Source organism: Mchenga conophoros, linkage group LG11 (genome assembly GCF_057382185.1).
Source record: "Mchenga conophoros isolate Kocher_MC1m ecotype Shallow Benthic linkage group LG11, M_conophoros_male_GT1.1, whole genome shotgun sequence".
Lineage (NCBI taxonomy): Eukaryota > Metazoa > Chordata > Actinopteri > Cichliformes > Cichlidae > Mchenga > Mchenga conophoros.
In genome coordinates this window covers 6,899,880-6,920,671 of record NC_140536.1, presented here as the reverse complement: position 1 = coordinate 6,920,671, position 20,792 = coordinate 6,899,880, and the positions used below count along the sequence as shown (strand labels likewise).

At 39.8% G+C, this 20,792-nt stretch overlaps 1 protein-coding gene across 2 annotated transcripts in view; it reads left to right on the top strand.

Annotated features, from left to right (window-relative positions):
- LOC146563502 (low-density lipoprotein receptor class A domain-containing protein 4-like) overlaps positions 1-20,792 on the top strand; it is a 280,198-nt gene that overhangs the window by 42,166 nt on the left and 217,240 nt on the right. The window contains exon 1 of one of the 2 annotated variants that reach the window (XM_085290637.1): positions 20,234-20,712. The exons of the other annotated variant lie outside the window; for it this stretch is intronic. The gene's annotated coding sequence lies outside the window, so the exon portion shown is untranslated. Of the gene's footprint in view, positions 1-20,233; positions 20,713-20,792 lie in introns of those variants that run through there. 2 annotated transcript variants of the gene reach the window in all.

Below are 20,792 nucleotides of genomic sequence, written 5' to 3'. Positions count from 1 at the left end.
GATTTATTGCAACATGTTTGGGAGTCTGCCTGCATTTGTAAATCAGATTCTGATTGTTTGCAGACCTTTGCCAAATTTGGATGAGGATGTTGTACCTCTTGGTGACCAGTTGGGTACCACAACTGTGTGCGGTTTGCCACCATATGGGGAAAAAATTTAAAGTAATGACCAGACCGCTGACCAGACCAGATCTTTTTGTAGTCACAAGGAAATTGCCATTGTATTTTTACTTTAGGAAACACAGAGCCATTGATGATAAAACTACTAATTTTACCCACCAGTTAAAAATGGTATCAACCCTCAAAATTCCGCATGCTAATCCGGTCTGTAAGTCTGACATCATTAGCCGTTTCCGGGTCTAAACTCCCAAAGTCAAACGAACACTATGACATTTACAAACTGTGTAAATTCTTTCATCTGCTCTATGTGGCTGCTCTATCAGGTGTAACAAGTATAACATCCAGGTATCCATGAGAAATAGGATTTATGAAATTTAACAGAGTTCGAAGCAGGAAGTTAGCTCGCTAGTTTCCATCTAAACACAATGCACCATGTTCTGACTGAGGAATTTCTGGAAAAAAATAAAACATACAGCTCTGCTATCACGTAAATGAAGACAGAAAACTAAACAGCAGTGATGTTTGTAGGGTTACTGAAGCTGGGCTAGCTGGTATATAGTGATGTGCTACGTGGTGGCTAGCTACAGAGCTAGGGTTAGCAGGATATAAACACAGCGCAGTGAAGCTGTAGGATGAACACTTACTTTTTTTCCACTCGATAAAAGTTAACATAAGGGTTCCCGATGGTTAGGGACAAATGTGGCATGGCAGGATGCTCTAAACAGACCAAACTTCAGTAGGAGAACAACTGAAATAATCCACCCACAATGTGAGGTTAGTCATTAATATACTGCTGCATGGGCTGAGCTGTGGTTACATTGTAAGGTTTTAAAAACTGAGCTTAAAAACGTCCATACAGTAATGGTAATAAAAATCAAGAGAGGCTGACAGTGATCACTGCCTTTTTTAAGGGGCTTGTTCAGATTAAGTACGACAAGATACAAAGCATTAAAACATGTTAAAAACACAACAGCCTTAATAAACACAGAGCAGTTTGGACCCAGAAACAGGCATTAAATTATTACTTAAAGACCAGATTAAAACTACATCTGATTGAAGTGACCAGCCTGTGCTGTTTTGTGTTGTTTAGCATTCAGTCGTACTACAAGAATGCAATGGAGTCAAAGCTGCTTGGCAGAATTAGCATCCCATTTATTATCTAACTTGACTAGATAATGAAGAACAGCTGCTTAGGAGGTGTCTTGTTTTGTAAAGCTTTTGAGTTATTTAGACATTCATAGGTTCTCCCAAACCTTAGGAAAAGCCTCAGGACATGCATACAGTAGCATGTACAGAGCAGTGCAGAGGGAAAATGTATCTCATGTTAAGCTCATCAATGCCATGCAGCTCAAATTTCAGGTTGTAGGTTGTCAGGCACATCAGCTGGTCCCACATTAAACAGCATGGCACATATGTTTAGTGCCTGCTGTTTACTTTTCATGTACTGAATCCTTCCATAAATGCCTGAGGGAATCTTGCACATTCACAGCATATTTAGATGCAGTAGCGGACTGGTTTTTTTTAAACAGCATGAGCTGTATATTGACTCCATTGTAAAGAATACAATGGAGCCGCCTGTTGTCGTGTCATGCAGTGCTGTATATGGCTTTGCGTCTATGTGTGTGTGTTCCTGAGATTGTTGCAGGTGTGATAATACAACAGGTGAGTCACCTCTGTTGCTCACAGGAAAAAGCATTTTGAGGTAATGGATTGTTGTTGGTAATAACATATTCCCATCCTCTGGAGGGAGGCCTGTATTTCCTCCAGCATCACACGGTCCAGGCTGCGTGACCAAGCGTAATCTCAGTATAATGTTGAACGCTGGTATTTTTCAAACCTGAATAAAATGAGGGGTATTGCAATAAGCAAACAGGGTACTAATGCACAGGGTCCCAACAACAGAACAAAGGGTTAGCCATTAAACTAATTTAGACTGGCTCAGATTTCACTGCCACCAAATGCAATCTCATATGGTGAGCTGTTGTTATGGGTAAATTACATTGTATCTGCTTGTTAACAGGAAGCGTTTAATCCCTGTCTAACTGAACAGATGAGTGCGTAACAGATGTTGCATAAGTCTGTTTTAGTCATATCATCTGCAGAACTGCAGGTAAGTGTGTTGAGCTTTGACTGCTGTCTGAACATGGATGTTTAAACTGCTCAGCTAATAATGTTGCTCATGCTACAGCATATTTGTGAATATGGTGTATCGTGATCACCATATCTCTAGTGTTTGCCTAACAAATATCATGGCTACATTTATAATATTCCCTTAGTGATGACTTCCCTGTCTCAAAATCCTTCTTAATAACTCAAACTGCTACGGATCATCTTGGTGTCTCACCTTTAAAGACATATCTGCAACTCTACCTCCTGGATGCTCTAAACAGACCAAACTGCAGTCCTGGCAGATGAGCTGATTTCACGCTCAGCTGATACCTTTTACACATATATCCTTTACACTACCTTTTACATACAGGCAAACTAATGCCCACACTTGATGTTCATCTGAAAGCTGCTTTGTAAACCACCACCAATCCAATCTCCTACTTTCAAGCTTCATCTGGAATACTAATTTTCATATCTGCTGTCATTGTGTCCTCTTTAGTTCGGAGCTCTGGTCTTGCTGCCCTTCTAAAGCTTCCCATGCGCACGCATGTTAAAGGTGGGAAGGCCCCAGAACAGAGTGAAACCACCGAATATTCTTTACAGCAGATGGAACTATCAGTTTCCCTTTTGATTATAGTAAGATTGTCACAAAAATTGATACTTAGATATGAACTGATACAAAATTATTGAATTAAGATAAATCTTAAAAGTTGCTAAATTTAATGAGAAAGTTGATAAGTTGGCAACACTGCTTGAAACACTAGTCAGAATCAATCACCTCTGATTTTTCTTTAGTTTTTCTCCATAGTGTCGTCTCAGTTTTCTCAGCACAGTTTCATATAAAAATTAAAAACTTCACACACGTCAAAAATGACTCTGACACAACCTGATTATCATCTTAAGCTCAGCTTGGTTTTGAAATTCAAATCGAATCTCATTGTTACTTTGCAAAAAAAAATAATTGATGTTGGTGTTTTTAAGTGGGGGGTGATAAGTTCAAAGTTCAAAACTCGTACAGTATTAACTGCCACACACAGCTAGCAGAGAGGACAGAAATTGTTCTAAACAACAGAGCACATGATCAGGTCCATTAGAGTGTAATTGGCTGATGTCACAATACAGATGCTGTTAATAAAAAAAAAAAAGTTTGGAAAACAGTAAAGTTAAAAGTTAGTAGTGTTTCTGAAATTTAGATGTGACATTTTTCAGTGCTGTTTTAAGTGTAGTGCAATTTTGCCAAGTTCAGCAGGCATTGTGTTGCTGATTATAGGCTTTGAGTGACATTTGCAAGCAGACGCTCATTTGGGGTTTGTTATTTTGCTGACATTTTTTTGCTTGAAGGAATGCAGTGACATTTTGGATTTTTAGCTTGTTTCTTTCTCTTTTTTTCCTGACACCCCCCACCGCCCCCACCCAAACATGTACACCTGTGTGGAGAAAAAAAAGGAAAGGTTTTACACATGACTTTAGGTCTTTACATCTGCTACCTTGCTGCTAACATCACTCGTCATTGTCAGTGAGAATTCCATGAGAGAAAAATTTAGCATTTCCAGAGGATGCTCAAACAAGCCAGCTGGGGTTTAGAGGTTGTTGTGTTTTTCAAATAGATTCACTGTAAGTTGATCTAAAGGCCATTCAAAGTTAACCTCATAACCATTTAAACAATTGTTCAGCATCTTCTTTGGTTGGACCACACACAATTTAACCTACAAGTCCAAAGATTGCCAGTGATGACTCTTGTGTGTCACAGAGTAAGAAGGCTGGTTTTAACATGTTGGGGTCAATAATTTTAGAACCCATTTGAAGAAGTAAGTACGGTTTATTTACACGGTGAACAAAATTCATAAAATGCTTTACAACACAGAATAAGATACAAAAATTTAAATTAAGCAATTGAAATAGTGTAATTAGATAAAACTAAATAAAAGCAAGCCTGAACAGGTGGGTCTTAAGTTTCTTTTTAAAGGTATAGTGAGTGTCCACAAATTTATAGGTACAGTGGAAGGAAGTTCCACAACTTGGGGGCCACAACCTCAAAAGCACAGTTTTACCTTTGGCTGTACGTAGATCCAGGTCAGTGTAACCAGGTCATAATTTACATATTGTCATAATTACACAAAATGTGTTCTAAACCCCAAACTGTTCCTGGTATACCTGACTGTTAGGACCTCCAAGCCTGTAGTTATCCTCATTATCAGTTAGTGCCCCTCCTCATCCTTTTCTTCTTCTTTGGTGTAACCCTATAAATTTGGGGTACCCCTTTGGTCTCTCCCCTTTTCTACAACTCCCCTGTGGAAGAGGAGCTGTAGTAGACAAGTTATTTACTTGGAGGTCTTTCTTTTTACCTTTCATTGTCAGACACAACGCAGGAACAAACCGGTTACACCAACAAGCTTTAACCAGCAGAGATCTAGTCATTAGCGTAGCCGTGTTTTGGTTACGTATCTCCTAACCAATTTCTATAAGGCTGATATTGGGATCTGATTTATGGTTTTGTTTTAGAGATGGCACGATACCACTTTTTTATGTCCGATACCGATACCGATATCATAAATTTGGATATCTGCCGATACCGATATGAATCCGATATAGTGTTTTTTAATCAACAAAACTGTTTTTTAAAATATCTTGCTGCATTTTGCAAGTCTGCAAGTTCATACTCAAGTTTAAAACAACAACTACACTAAAGCTATTCTGTTATACCTGTATACAAAAAAAATATTTCATAGTTCAGCAATACTGATCAATCTAATAAACTTAGACCTACACCATCCTCCCTATTCTGGTATTTTAAAGAGTACTTAGCGTAAATATTAAGCAACCTAACTAATAGGGTTCCAACTCCCAGCAACAACAAAAATAAATAAATAAAAAATAGGGAACCACCCCTCACGCTCCACCTCATGATGCTTAATCGACGTAATCAACCTTAATTTGATGCAGTGTGGAAAAAAAATGCACAGAAATCAATTATTTTTCAAGAAATATTAAATAGATTCAACATCTTTCTTCAACAAAATTGCAGACTGCACAGATGGTACCTTCCCAAAGTAAAAAGTACTATAGCTTACTAGGGTATATATATTAGACTTAATAGTCACTATATACAGTAATTGACTTCTATTCATTTTACATCAAATTAAAACTTTGGGTGTCAGATAATTATTTATTAAAAGCTCGACATTTTAAATGAGAATAAGAAAGAAAAGTATGTCTTTGTGCCCCCTTTTCCCAGTTAATGCCCTATCGGCCCCCCTGGCTAAACTTTGCTAGATCCGCCCCTGCACAGTTACCAGCCGTCAGCTACGTAGAAAAAGATCCTCGAGTAGAAAGTAATATTAAATACATTCTAACAACAGCTGATCAAGCTTAAACGTGCTTCTGTTGTTCAGCCGCTGGTTTCCTCTTTCTGGTGCAAAGTGGACCAAAAACAAACAAGAGACACGGACTCGCGACAGAAAAGCCGATCAGCTGATCATTTAAGCAGTTTCACGATTGAAGTAGCAGCCGGAGAGCGAGAGGCAGTCGCTTGTTAAGCTTAACGTGGGAATGCTTTACAAACATTCAGAGATGGACTTACACACTTGCTTTACTTCTCTCGGGGATAACTTTGTCGGAGATGAAATGCCAGGTTGCTAGCGAAGCTCCAAATGCTATCCAGACCACCGACAGGTCCCGCATGCCACAGCCGCTCTATCACGTGACGCATACTGCTCTGACATGCTAACGTTCTGAGGTGAGTTACGGTGTGTTGCAAGTTTTGTGAGGTGCTTTCGTGATATTTAATGGATCGGATTACATTTTTTATTTTTCTCCGATATCCGATCCAGTAATTTAGGTCAGTATCGGACCGATACCGATACGTAATATCGGATCGGTCCATCTCTATTTTGTTTAAGAAGTAAAAGTAAAAATAGTATTTTTTTGCATCAGATTTTCATACCTATTGGTCTGATTGGTAAAGAAAAGAAATCATCTCATCTTCATTCTGAATTTACTGCTGTGTATGTGATACTGATTGAATCCAGCTGTTTTTTTACAGGTGGAAATTTAAAGCATTATGACTTGAGCAGTTAAATGATTAAAGAAAAGAACAAGTGCTCATTTTAAAAAACAGAAGTTGAGATTATCAAATTTAATGGTGCTCTTATCAAACCATTTATAAATCCGTACTGTCATTTATTAGCAAAAGCCAATGTCCGAAAAACATTAGAGTAGCTTCTCTCATTTTATCCAATACTGCCTGCTGCGTCACATGCATAAAACCTCCTGGCAGCAGATCATATCATGCATAAGTGATTAGCATTAATTATGTTTATTTGTGGCTAAAATGAAGGTTTTGGCTGCTGTTGTCAAAGTGCTCAGCTAACGACCGTCTGTGAAGGAAAGGAGACACAACTCCCTCGACAGCACTGAGCGAAATGTGCGTTTTGGATGACGGGCTGTTGATTGCAGCACACTAGTTTAGCACAATCGAATCAACTGGATTTTAATCTATCAATATCAATATTTGAATCTTGCCAGATTTGCGCTTGGAACAAGTAGTAAAAATCTAAAAACAAAGTATTATTCTAATGTGTGTATAATTTAAGGATTTTTTAAATACCCGCATTTAATTGTGAATACGATTAGCACAGCTCATACAGTTTGTGGTGCTGGAGAACTGTAATCGATAGGTTGTTCTAAAAAATACCGTATTTAAAACACCTCTCATTATAATGCTGTTCAACTCCGCTGCAGACTTCGGGTTGATGTAGGCGATCAGCATCCTGTACTATTCTGCGGATCTGTCGGTGCAGTCTACACTAAAATCCAACGCTTCTGCAAATATTTTACATGTGTGTATTTTGTCATTCCGTCAGTATAATGCTGTCACTGCTGGTCCTTCCTTTCCCGCTGACAGCCTGCTTCCCTGCAGTGACATTGGCGAGCTCTGCTGCCCCTCCAGCTGTACAGACAGGACAGCGTGTCCATGCTGTGTGGTTTTCACTGTGGTCTACACACTCAGACAGGACACTGACGAGAAACCTGACCTTCACTAGGTGGTGTGTGTGTGTGTCTGAGTGTGCGTGCAAAGCCTGTGTGCTTATTGCAGGGGTGTCGGCGAAAGGATGGCAGCGCAGTGTGTTATAGTCCTTACTTGTCAGATATAGGGTGAGGGTGGGAATGGACTTATAATAAGTCTGCACACGGGGAGGGGATAAGGTGTGTGTGTGTGTGTGTGTGTGTGTGTGTGTGTGTGGTATAGCAGCAGCTGACAGGACAGTGTTAGACTCCTGCAGTTGCTTTTGCATCTCTTCCTTTTGCTCATCTCAACACCCTGTGGCTGACTTCCTGTTTGGCGCTGTCTGCATACTGTATGCGTGCACTTGCCTTTACATCTGTTCTCTGTTTTAGGTCTGTCTCCAATACCCTGCACTTTACTCCCCTTTAAAAAAATAGACCATCTAATAATCATTTATTTAAAGCTCTCAAAAACACAAATTTGTTTTGCATCTTTGTGTGTGTGTGTGTGTGTGTGTGTGTGTGTGTGTGTGTGTGTGTGTGCTTGTGTAAGCTTGGGGTACACATTTTAAATGATCACTTCAGCTATTAAATTCCTCCACGCACTCATAGTTATGGCTTGTAAAATAATTCTGTACTATCAAAACAGAATGACTGAAAAATTGTTCGGTGGCAAATAACTTCAATATTAATATGACACTGCATCCACCATATATCCAAATAGGCTGCTTAAAAAGTCAGTATGAACTAACCATCTGCTGCACAGATAGTTGTGGGGTTTTTGCTATTGCTATTTCTTCTTGCTTTTTGGAAATCACCTTGTTAGTGCAAACATTCAAACACAATAATAACATATAATAACCTTTTACGCAATAAAACATTATCCTTTTACGCAATAAAACATTATCATCTTGCGATATCAAGAAACTTCCAACAAAGTCCAGTATTTGGCAAGAAAATTGTTCCCGGGATGACAAACTTTTTTCTGCTTTTTTCTGCTTGATGCAAAAAACCCATTACGTCCCTCCAGTGTCACGGTGTACACCAGTGTTTTTGTGAAGCAGACCCAAAAGCAGACACTAGAGAGAGGAACTCCAGTTTTAAGCAAAAAGCAAGCCGTTTATTATAGGCTGGTTGAACATGGATACAGAATAAAGCAAAGGAAACAGGGCGTAAACTAAACTAAAACCTACACTGGGAAAACTAAACAATCAGAACTATGACGAAACTGTGATAACTGACATGAACATGATTCAGACTAGGAACGAGTGCAAAACTACGAAGAAACAAGAAATGAGACATGAACACGACCTGAGCCGAATCATGAAGAACGAGTAACTAGATGTAATATGGTGGGAAGACAGAGGACTTAAATACACGCAGGAGGTGATCAGGGGAAGTGGAAACACATGGGGAAACAGCTGACACAAATGAACATAATGACATCACAGGAGAAGAGTAAAACTAAACACATTGAACAAAGAAACACAAGACTTTCAAAATAAATCAGGAAACATGGAGAGACGTAGACAACACAGGCTTTACAAAATGAAACACGCAGACAACAAATACATGAGGCCAATACAGATGACCTAGCTGAAACATCCTATACTAAACTCAAGGCAATCCTATAACTCAACATTATCTCAAGAATTAACATAAGATCTCAAAACAGACTGAAACGGACCCAAACCCTGACATCCAGGCTATGATACTGGGTGAGAAGGAGATGCCAGCAGCTGGTGACGGATGACCGTCCTTCACCAGCTGCCAGTTAAAGTTATTTCTTTGTTAAAGTGTCAGATACTTAAAATTTACAGGGTAAACACTACCTTGGCTACTTTTGTACTTAAATTTGACTATGCTGGTCCACTATGTCACTACTATTGCTGTTACTATTATAATGCTGCTGCTTCTGACACCTTGTAGCGATACATTCACATTTTGAATCAGGTAGTCTGTCATCATTTCTTTTCTTTTTTTCCTTTTTTTGCTACCATATCCATATACAGCTTTAACAAATATAATTTTGAGGCTGTATCATCCATGCCTGGTACATGGTCTGGAACAATAGGTAGGAGGTACATGTCAGTAACAACTACATGACAGCAGATTTCCCAGTAGAACATTTCCCATCACACTGACTACACCAGTATTCAATTACATGTTACTTAGCTGTGGTAGCACACATCAGTACACTGACTGTGTCGCTGGCGAGGGATCTCATTACGACCAAGGACCAGCCAGGGATTGTCCGCAGATCAGCCACGGATGTGTCACTGACCAGCTGCTTATTTTAAGTGTAGTGCATCCTGCTGCTCACATCACATACAAGCATCCATCCCCATGGTAAAGGAAAACACTATTCAACCAGACACCTGGGCAGGCGTCAGACGAGTAAGTGGCAGGCTGTGCTACTCTGAGCGTTCTGACATCTTTCTGCAATAACTTCTTGCCATAGCGTTTTTCAGGTTTTTCATCTTCTGTGGGATCACACCACACAGCCCAGCTTTTGCTTTCCACACATATCATTGAGCTTTGGTCTGCCGGCCTGTCACCTGTTGTCTTCCCTTAGCTAAGCTACCTTAGTAATTGCTATTGCACCAAGATAGTTGGTGGTATGTCATTAAATGCATACATACTGTACATACCTTGTATATGTTACCCTGTTTCTCATTGGTATGTTCCCATATTTCATGAAAGGCTGTGCATTTCAAACATCAGAGGCCTGTGTTTTAAGAAGGCATACATACTGTCCTCTTCAGGGATTGTATGTATCTATTATTATTAGTCTATGAAGCTGTTATTAAACAAACACAGTCTACAGTGCAGGAGTGTGTCTCAGTGATGTATTTTTAATAACTTTCAACAACAGTTTGCACAGAGGAATAAGATACATCAGGCTCTCAATACCCAGACAATACGTGTTAGTCAAATCACTTCATTGTTGATTTTGGTCTTTACAAGAGATTTGTTGGCAACTAGAAAACTCCTGAAAATCACAAACCATTCCCACGCCCCCTGCAATCCCTTCTCCCTCTGATCAAACTACTAAGTAAATCAGAAATCAGTGAATCAGTACAAATAATCCTGACTTCTTCCTCCTAAAAAATAAAACAAACCAACAAAAAAAACCCCACCTGTTTTTTTTTGTTTTTTTTTTGTGGGTTTTATTTTTGCTCTATAAATCTCCGCTGGTGGAGACGGGTTGTCTGGCCAGGGTCCTTTCGCTGCTTCATGCTGCTGACAGACAGACAGACAAACAGCTCGTTCTGAGCCAGTGTGGACCGAACAGAACAGACGTTTGAGCAGCGAGTACATGCCGCTCACGTCTCGCTTTTATTGTGAATTCCCAGTGAGCGTATTCTGAAACAACATTTATATGCCTACCTGCACTGCCGCTCCATTATTTTGTTCTCGCACTGAAATATTGTGTCAAGGCCAGAGCTGTACACCTTGCTCCACTCCTACCAATTCACGGGAACACGTTCCAAGAAAAATCTATATGTGTGCAGTTAAATTACAGGCAGCTACTTTTTTTCACCCACCCAAAATGGTAAAACCCACTGTGATTGCACAAAATTTTTTGTGATTAACGCTTTGCAAAGCAACACTTATCGTACTTTACTGTTGCAGGAAGATTTGTCACAGATACTGTCAATCCTGGAGTGCTAGAATAGACACACACTTCATCACGTCATAAATATTATAATTTCCTGCGAGTCACTTTGATTTATAGTTCTGCCCCGTAGCTACGTCTCCCAGCTTTGTAATGCAGGGCTTGTTAACGCTGAGATTTGAGAAAGTTGTAACACAGACCTGCGAACATATGCCGAGCAACTGTCTGCTGTCTCTTTGTTGTGTGGTAGATGAGAAAAAGAAGAGCAGACACTGACCTGGTTTTGATTCTTCTTTATGATATTTGAAGAAGAGACAGAAGTAACACCGCCCTCTGTTTTTCAAGGAAATTGTTTTTGACAGTACAGAAGAACAACATAAATATATTTATGCTGATAACCACAAGTTAAATATCTGCTCTAAACTTCCTTTTACTTCCTTTAACATGTTCATAAACACACTATAGACTGAGCCACTAGTTTCCTCCTGGATTCCCATCCTTTGATGTCAGACCGCCCTTTGCACACATACAAATCCTAAACCCTGATTTTATTTCTATTTTTTGTATTATCTTTTTTTGTATTATACTTAAATAATACCTTTTTTCATCTTACCTTGTATTATTTTTGTGTTATCTTTCCTTCAATCTTTCTGAAGGTCTTTTAATTTTTTTCTTTAGAATGACTTTGGATGACTTTTCACTCGTTTTCAGTCAAGTCAATGTGCTTGGTCATATTCAGAGGAATACTCTATTTGTTAAACCCTGAACATTGACTTATGAATCATTCAAGCTTAAAAAAGGCTCAAGGGATGAACCAGTGTTGCATCTACACATAACAGACAACTTAGCAAAGAACCAATTTTAAATTGTATCTGTAGGCACTTTGCTACTAGCAGTCGGCTGCAAAAACACTTAATGTGGTCAGATATTTTAGTTGAATCAATGAATGTGGCAGTAAAGATGGACTCGACCACGTATTCGCTCTTTACACACTTTATAGTGGCATTGTAAAGCGCCTTGAAAAGCGCTATATAAATCCAATCCATTATTATTATTATTATTATTCCCGGTCGTCGTTCTACAGCTCACGGCCACACCTTTTCAGCTGCATCCTACACACCAAAACAACAACAAAACTCCTCAGGTCCTGGCACGTTTAATAGGGGAGGCATGATGAGCTGATCGAACTCAGGTGTGTCCGCCTCTCCTGCAGCCATGCCACGCCCCGCCACAATGAAAAATGCCAAAGATAACACAGTCCGACAGACTTAAAATAATATTTTTCCACCAACAAGGTAATTCCCAAAGAGGTATTATTGAAACTCTCGGGATGATGTGCAGTGTGTCCTTAAAAAAAAGAGAAAGTGGTAGGTATAAGAAAACATCTACACTGGATGAACAGTATCTGAAGGTCATGTCCTTGAGAAATCGGGGGGAAAAAACAGCAGTTGCTGCATCTACTGTTATGGAAGCCTAATGGCCAATGTCGCTGTCAAGAAGGTTCCTAAAGCAGGAAAGCAAGGAAAAAAAGGCTGATGTACGCTAAGTTACACAAGAACTGGCCTGGAAATAGAGGGATGAATCCAAATTTGAATTTTTTGGTTCCAATCATTGTCATTATATATGGAGGAGGTCAGGAGAGAGAGGTACAGTGAGTGTCTACGGCCATCTGTAAACGACCTATTAATTTCCTCCACTCACTCATAGTTATAGCTTGTAAAATAATGTTATACTGTCAACACATGGTGATTGAAAATTGTTTCATTGTTTCAACTTCAATTTAATTTGAAATAAAAAAATAAAAATGAATGATATTGCTGTTTCACTGCACCCACAGCCTATTGGAGTACCATATATCCAGCTCTTAGTAAGGTAGTGTGGATAGCATGGGGGCAGTGTAAGACATACATCGTTAATAGAATTGAAACTGACATCTAACATGTAGTGAATTCATAGTGATGTTCACAAGCCATCTTTAATTTTGAATATTAACCTCCTAAGACCCGAACTATTTCATGGCATGCATTTTTAATTTCTCTTTGATATTTGGGCACGTTGGGACCTGATCAATGTAAAAACAAAGAATTTCCAGATTTTTTTTTTTTTTTACCTGATTTTTGTTTCTGAGAGAAATGAGATCCACATAGGAGGACATTCGTTTTAAATTTCAGTAGAACAGTGGCAGTATAATGTCCTCGTAACTGGATATCAGGCCCTTGTGGAGCAAAATGTATTATTTTGGTCTAGACATCCCAAAATGTGATGTCCACATATGTGGACGCCAGGTCCTAGGAGGTTAAATAGATTTCTTAAAAAGTCAGTATGAAATAAAGAACGGTATGAATATGCCATGTAAGACGTTTGCTATGACCACCTTTCTTTATTAACACAGTTTGAACACTCTGAGGCAGCGTTCTTTAAGTAGTCCTCGGAAATAGTTCTCCAGACTTCTTGAAGGAAGTTGTTGTCTCCAAACCAATCAACCTGACCTTTTCCCTCTAATATACTCATTTCTGATCTAGTCCATTCCGGTGACTCCCAATAAAAGCTTAGCATCTTCAACTCTGCGCCTCCACCTCTTTTTTTTTTGTTCATGCAACCATCTCAAAACCATCATGTAAATCTTAAAACCCATACTGCTCCCCACTAATCCTCACCTCTTTAACAACTCTTTCTCATATCTTCATGGTATGACTTGTCAGCTTTATCCCTCTGTAGTTACTAAAGCTCAGCACATCACCCTTGTTCTTGAAAATCCATACAAGTACACGTCTCCTTCATTCCTCTGGGATCTTCTCACTTACCAAAAATCACAGTCTGGTCAAAAAGTCCTCTGCTTACTGCTTTCTCTCCTAGACATCTCCATACCTCCACAGGTGTGCCATCTGGACCAATTGCCTTTCCACTCTTCATCCTTTTCATAGCTGCTCTCACTTGTATTGGCTGTCAAACCCACAGAACAACAGAAAGACCTGGAAGAGAACAGACGCCAGGTTGAATTTAGTCATTGTTATCCTTGTTCTTTTCTCTTTTGGCGAAGTTGACAGGAGTTACTATCAGTCGGCAATCAAACCCTCAGTAGTGGTTTACTTGTACATGCACACACTTACATATATTCACCTACTCAAATGCAACCTCAGTATATTGCATATTGGATGTATTATTGTAGTGGGCGTGCCTGGGTTGTCAGGTGTGCGCAGCAAGCAAAACACAACATAGTTCACACATGCATAGAAACACACACAGTCCAAATAATACAAATAATACAGAGCTGATGTCATGATCAGCTTTTCAGATGTCCATGTTTGTCCATGCATGTAAACTAGGAAATGCCGCCATATTCCTGTTTTATTATTATTATTTTTTCTGTCTTCTTTCCCAAATGCAGACCCTCCCTGTTCTCTGGCTCGCTCTGAAAAGACTAAGAGAGAGTGGATGGTAAGAAAATAGACTGAATAGACAAGGGGAAAGTAGAAGGAGGGAAAAGAAAGAAAAAACCACACAGTGAGAAAACAGACCGAGTTATTAGATATAGTGGGAGAGGGCTAGAGATTGGAAGATAAACAGTGTCAGTGAGAGAAAGACACAAAGGAGGAGGTAGGTGGGGAGACAGAGTTCTCTTTGGTGTCCAACAGATGGTTGGTGTTATTAGTGCAGGCAGTTCCTCTCTCTGCTCTCTCCCCGCACACAGACAGCACTGAGAAAACACTTGATGGGCTCACAGCATGCTGCCAAATTTCGTTGTAGATGTACAATGACGATAAAGGGCTATTCTGTTCTATTTGATTCTATTCTATAGTGGTTTCTCGAAAATTAAGAATTGTAAGTATTAGAATGTAATTAATTTAAGAAGCAGGCATTATTAGAATGCTTTATTTACTATTTGAAAATTTAGTGGCATAAAAGAATCAACCAGTAACAACAAAATCAAGTTTCATTCGTAAACAAATGTTCAGATTGCAGATTACCACAAATGAATGACACAAAACCACTCTTGGTTTAGCGATATCTGTTTATTTAAATGAAAACAAGCCAAAAAAATCATCCACAGTTTAGTCCGAGTTGATGAGCTAAGTTTGAAACCAACAAAGTAGTTAAACTCGTGAGTCACAGCTGCACGTGTGCTTTCCAGCTAGTGCTATTTGTATGCCCATAATAGCATGTATGTACTGGAGCTAATCGCTGTTGGAACATCAGCTAATTTTATATACTGACGTGTGTCACCTTTTGTATTTTTAGCAGTTGGGCTTTCATCCAAATGGACCAATCTGGAGCAGATGTATTCAAACATACCCATTACATTAATTTCCATCCAATTCTGCTTTTAAAAAAGTAGGGAAAAAAGAAAGAAATGATGGCATTACAATTAGGGTCTTTGTTTTTATTTATTTAACAAATCACAAATGTGCATAAAATAGGTGGTTGGAAACCCATGTATGGGGCCACTCAAGTACATAACAATTTGCTTTGTGTTTTTGGTTTTTAAAAGAATTTGCATATCATCTGGCAGGTCAAAATGAGAAGTGGCTTCTCTGCTGTATATGTGGTATTTGGGACTCTTTGAGCTTTTTTATGCATTTACCTGATTCTTCTACTTACTAATATGAACTTGGACTATTTAACGGATATTTATATATCCAAGCCAGGTATAACAAAGTTTCCTAGCCTTAGCTAATAACTTAGCACTCCACCCTGTTGTACAGATATGGTCACTTCTGGCTCAAAAAAAATCATTTGATGGGGGTTATGTCCATCTTTAAATTAAAGTCTATGATAGCAGCACATCTCCTTATTTCTACTACTCACTAATTATACAGTTACACTAGGGGAAACACAGGTTGGAGACCACAGCATGAGCAGCATAATAGTGTAGCAAGTGGTTGTTAAAAACCAGCACAAAACACATCTGTTGATGCCTAAATCAATTGCAGTCCAGCCAGAACCTCATAGATCCGAAACAGAAATTCCTCCAAAAATAGTGACGTACTTGCTGCAAGACCGTCATTTAACTTTGATTTAAATGACATATGTGCTTGGTGTTTATATAAGATAAGACCTTTGCCAATCTAAGTGTGATTGGAGTTGGTCTGAGTTGGACGGTGACTGTTTGGAGATTGTGTCACAGTCAGGTGTGTGGAGAATGGAGAAAGGGGACCCAAATGCAGAACTCATGGATTTATTAATAGGTTGGATGAATTGAACATAATCGACTGAATGAACTGTGAACACGCATGAGTTGACAGTGACGGGACAAGGAACTGGGAGAAACTGAGGGCTTAAATAGACTGGATAATGAGATGAACAGCTGGGATGAATCGAATTAATGGAACAGAGGAATCAAAAGTAAACATAATGCACATGGGCAAGAGACTAACACAATAAAACGGGAAACAACAACAATGAAAAAAGGTCCAAAACTGAAAACACTGGGTCAATGACACAGGTACCCTGACAGATTGTATCCCACCAGGTGACCTGTGCAGGCGCCTTCTGATTGAAGGCGATTGTGGTCACCCAGAGGTTGGAACCAGTGAACATTTAAATTCTGTCTGGTCCTTAAAGTCAGTCGCTGAATGCGAAAAGATTCAGTGCAATAACTAGGCAACCACCAGTTTTTCCTCGATTTTGGCAACTGCTAACTTACATTTAGAACAATATCTGTCTTCATCTCACAACCACTGTGAGCCCTTCCTAATCCTGAGCACCACAAGCTACATCTTTGTGCATCATCGTGTCTCTCTCTGTGGCTGTTAGTTAGGTGACATGTGCTCTGTTCATTGCTATGTTTTAAAACGATTCTCATTTTAGTATTCTGTCTGGATCAGTGTCTCCGTTAGTTACTAAATGTTCTCATTCACTAAGCTTAAATTAGTTTTGGAATTTTCCATCTCTCAAGGAGAGAATTGGTATGAACTCTCCAAGGTCATGTGGATAACATCCACGAACTGCGTTCTTTCACATTCTTGTGGTTTCACCTTTTCTCATCAGGGAGGTTTTGTTAAATAGACCATTCATCGCTCTTTCGGATTCTGTTAAACACACAAAGGCTGGAAACAAGAGTTCGGCCCTTGAGATCGCCAGAAGTAAAATAGCTGTTTGGCCCCCGCCCAACAGAACTAATCAGTTTCATTCTTTCTGTTAGAATCTCTCCTTCAGGCTGCGCTCCATGCCTTCCTCATGCACCGCATTGTCGGAGCGCACCTGGGACTGAATGCATGTGGAAAGCCTCCATGTCTGTTTTCCAGGCAACTGGAAGACTTTAATGCAGTGGGACTGAATGCATATGAAGTGTCATAGCTTAAACTGTCTGCGATGCTTTTAATAATGGTATAGCTGCAGGGCATCATACACAACCCACCCCATGTGCTTCTTTTTCCTAATACAGTATATTGTACTTAACTAGATGAAAACAACGTGCTAGACTGAATTTTAGAGACCTAGAAATGCTCAAGAGGTACACACTGTGGCATATAGATGAAAGCAGCTAAGTCTAAAATCTATAGATTAGATATGGACAGTTAATTTATCTAATAAATTAACTAGGAACCATCAAAATTAGGGTCTGTCTGCGAACATCCCTTTGTCTGCACAGCATTTGGGATGGAAAACTAACCTTTTTGTCCAACTCACTCTAGTCTGTACATTTTTTTTGTGGCTCTCTAAGGCAGTCTACAGGGTCGCATCTTTGTTAGAAAAGTGCTGCAAAGTCCTTTGGTGTAATTTTGTATCTTCATTCACTCTTATTTGCAGTATCCAGATATCCACTATGCTTTACTTCCAAAGTTTTCTTCTTCTTGAGTTTGCTTTGGAGGGCAGTGACCCACTAATACCGCTGTTTTCCAAGGTATATGTTTCTTCTCTTTCTGGTCCCAAACGTAATCATTTCAAGTGATTAAGCTGTGTTTACTAAAGCTCAAGTTCAGTACATATGGTCAACCATGAAATGGAAATGCCTTATACCCTTCTTTATATTAATTTGCATGATAATCCGCAACTGCACTCGGTTTTAATCTGCCTTTGAAAACATTCTCTCAGTACTTGTTTCCATCTATGGCTGTTTACACGTGACTGCTTTTTTCTCCCTCTTCGGGTTGTGTTTAAGGATGAGATTCTGAAATCATACTCTTGGCCAAGTATCCATGTTTTTTTGCAAGTCTTTGTTTTCTAGAATGGAGAAGCTGCATTGCCCACAGAGCATCAAAAGCTGCATTCATGAACAATACAGTAGTTTGGAATAAACTTTAACAATACTTCATACAGAGAAACAAAGAAAAGGAAATCTCCCATTAGAACAACTGGTAGCAGGTGGCCGTTTGCAGCTATCTCATGTTGTATAGGAGGAAACAGTATTTGAAGATTTCCTACAAAGTTTACGGTCCCTGCTGTGTGATTCCAGTGAAATTCGGCAGAATGACAGTCCACTAAGAAACTTGTTCCCAGGCATCCTCTGGTGGAACAAACAAATGGTGGAAGTCCTGTTGGGCAGTCTTGATGCGCATTGGAAAGCACTTCCTGTTTCTGTTCAGTCAGGTGGCTCATTGTTTGGTGTGTGCAGATGTGACCTTTTACAGGTGGCATAATCTAAATGTAACTTAAACAGCAGGAAACCTTCAGTGCCTTTCGTAGCACATGGTGCATTTTAACATATCACAATTTAGCTTGTGTGTCTGAAGAGCTGGAGCCAGCTGGGGACACAGGTTTTGAATTAGATGGGTGCACACAACACCTCAACCACCCAAACATGAATATTTAAAAATATGCTTCTTGATATTGCAACACTACCACTTTAAATCTACAGTTGCACAGATAGATTTGCAAAATTTCACTGCATTTATGAAGCCTTGCTGCATAAATAAGTGTTCAGATTAGAGGAAAGATTGTTTCTCTCAGCTATCTTGGGAATGACTCCTCTCTGATGATGTAGTTGGGGGTGGCTGAACTTGCCCATGCAACCTGAACCCAGATAAGTGGTAGACGATGGATGGATGGATGACACTCCCATTAGCTTCAGCTGTACCAGTATTAGTAGAATTGGTGGTTTGAATGTGTTAACCAAGCATTAGCGCATTGCATTTTAGCTTTGCAGTACTTAACTGGCAAACATTGCCTGCTATAGCCCTGGTTATTGTAATGCCATTGATGGTTTGATTTCAAGACTGATTTGTGCTAATTGCAAGGGCACAAACAGAACCTGTTTTCAAATGCAATGGCTGAAAAAATGCACAACATCCTTTTAAAGAGTTCTTTATTGTATCTTAACAGAACACACACACACACACACACACACACACACACACACACACACACAAACTCACTCTAAAAGTGTGTCTGCTTTCTACCCCAGCCACGTTCTCCTGTGCTGCAGATCTGCCTGCCTGACAACTCTGATAACACCAGGCTGCAAAACCTAGAGCAGCAAAAATCTTTCCACTACTCACACACACACACACACACACACACACACACACACACACACACACACACACACACACACACGTACAGGATTACTGTATGTAGGCTGTCTCCGTGTGTGCGTCTGGGTGTATCTGTGTGTGCGTGTCTCATGATGACACTGATTGGTAAAAGCATCTCTGTGCTCCAGCTTCCTGTCTGGGCCTATCAGATCTACACTTGAACCTGCCTGCAGTCGATGTGAATAACTTCTAGAGAAGGAAACTGAAAGTGTGATAGCAAACCTTCTCTCCTCTTGTGCTGTATGGTTATCTTTCATAAATGCGATGCATTTCCATGCAGGAAGGAGCAGATCAACTCGCCTGCGGAGATTGCTTCAGAGTATTCCTCTGTCCTAACCATTATCGTTTTTAAAAAGCTGATTTATTCAGTTGCTCAGAAGGCGGCAGCCGTCAAGTTGAGTTGTGGGTAGAAGAGGTTTTCCAGGGCTTGGCTACTGATTTGAGCCAAGTCCTGTTCTCAAGTCCCTTGATGTGAGACCACAGGATTGTTAGGGAGAGGTTGGAAAAGAATGCAAAAAAGAGATTTACAGAACTTGTAGACAGCATCAATAGGCAGATGTTACAAGATCATTTATTTATCAAGAACGACTTTTATTTTAACAACTATGCACGCTAGCATCCAAATGCTCTCTGACAAACCTCACTGAGGATCAAAGCTATTGCTGCGAGCCCAAGGCTATATTAAACATTTTAATATCATAGTTCAGAGAAAAACAGATACTGAGACCAAAGCCTATGATTCATCTGTCCATCATGAATGAGAACTGGGATTTAAGTAGGGACACCAGTGTGTTTGTGTGTCTGTGTCTGTGCGCATTTAGAGGTCATGCAGCTTTCTATCTCTGCATGGCTGCACACACACACACCACAGCACTCACTGGAAAGGTCAGTGGAACCTAGTGCTTTGTTACGCTCCGTTAGTGTTTTGGAGGTTACATACAAACACGCACTCTCACGCAAGGTAGTCTTCAATGAACTCAAAAAATCTGAGTCACTGAGCACCCTTTAAAGGGGCCCTTTGGAAGTTTTTAGATCCATGAAGAGAAAGAGATTTTTATTTTATTTTTTAACGTAAGAGGTGAAAAATGAACAAGGAGGTTGAGGTGAGGTGAAAGGTTCGGCGAGGTCAGTGAGGCTCGTCTGAATCAGAGCAGGATGCGTTAGCTGTTCAGTAGAGAAAATATTTGGCTGGGAGTCCAGAAGAGGAGGAGAGCATCCAGACAGTACTGCAGAGTGAAGCTTTGAAAGGCAAGAGGAAGGTGGGGAGCAGAGAAAGACTGAGAGGCGGTGGTGGAGAAAATGAAGAAAGCAGAGGTGGATGCAAGTATGAAAACATGGCAAGGAATGAGGCGGAATAGGAGGAGAAAGGTTAGAATTCAGGAATAAGGTAAGCCTCATATTTCACTGCTCATTTAGCTTTATTTTGACATTGTTTCTGTTTTTTTTTCTCTTCCTGTCTCATCTGAT